The 1098-nt window shown below is 34.0% G+C and overlaps 1 protein-coding gene across 1 annotated transcript in view; it reads left to right on the top strand.

Annotated features, from left to right (window-relative positions):
- The window catches only part of LOC111711776 (failed axon connections), a 13865-nt gene that overhangs the window by 1226 nt on the left and 11541 nt on the right, over positions 1 to 1098 (top strand). The gene's annotated exons all lie outside the window — the stretch shown is intronic.

The following is a 1098-nucleotide window of genomic DNA, read 5'->3' as shown; positions in this document are numbered from 1 at the left end:
CCCCCCCCCCCCTCTTGACATTTTATTTCATTGTAAAGTGCTGTCTAACTGTCGGACGCATTGCGTTTTACATGGATTTTGTATCGTACGCATTTTCAGGCGTAAAATCTTATCTTTTGTTTATTTATGAATTTTTTAAAGTCCTAATAGTTGTTAACTGCAGGAGATACAGGTTTAAGATAATAATTGTTAAAATAATACTTAAAGGGACTGTAGTGTAATAATACTTAAAGGGACTGTGGTGTAATAATACTTAAAGGGACTGTAGTGTAATTTTAAGGTACCCTCCATTTAAAGAGGGGTGTGTTCAATTCACAGTTTTTAATCTGATCATCAATGCAGAAGATATCCTCGTTTTTCTGGCTTAAAAAGTATTGGATTCCTACAGTTTCCTCAATTGTTTCCGAAACAGAAAGGCATATATTTTTAGAGAAATACAAGGATTTAATGCAAGGAAAGTTTATTCAGAGGTGCACGCATCTTTTGTACTGCAGTGTACTGTCACTGGGCGGTAATGTAAACACAAGACTGATGTCGAAGCCTGATATGGGATCCATTTTTCACATAAATAATCAGTGAAATATTCTGGTCATAGGAAACTATTATGTGAATTATTAAACTTATCTAAATTCAATGCTTTAACCTCCTCGGATACAAAACGAACACTGATGCATCTATTCTTGTTTACAAATTTCGCCCAGAGAAAACTGGTTTCAATATGTACGCAGAGTATGCGCACTGTAATTAACTTTCCTTGCATTACATTCTTGGAGAAAGGGGTCAATTTTCAGACAAAGCTGCTGTGAATCAGACATGCTAATCTCTAAATAGAATTAACATTCTCTTAACACACTAAATATTTTATCAATTCCCTAAATTTTAAACAATTAATACTTAAATATTAAGAAACCTGTTTTCTGTGTGTTTTGGTCTCGTGCCAAAAGTTTTATTTTAATGATTTGATATTTTTAACATTTTCCTAAATATTCTCCAGATTTGTGTGAGCTCTGTCCGATGTTATCATTAGCCTTATCTTTTTTTGATATCAAGGCTTCATTAGGCATTTTCCCGGGCATTTTCACGTCTGGAGAGGGTCAA

Source organism: Eurytemora carolleeae, unplaced genomic scaffold (assembly GCF_000591075.1).
Source record: "Eurytemora carolleeae unplaced genomic scaffold, Eaff_2.0 scaffold940, whole genome shotgun sequence".
In the NCBI taxonomy this organism is placed as follows: Eukaryota; Metazoa; Arthropoda; class Copepoda; order Calanoida; family Temoridae; genus Eurytemora; species Eurytemora carolleeae.
The sequence above is the reverse complement of the archived record's forward strand: the minus strand, read 5'-3'. Positions and strand labels throughout refer to the sequence as shown.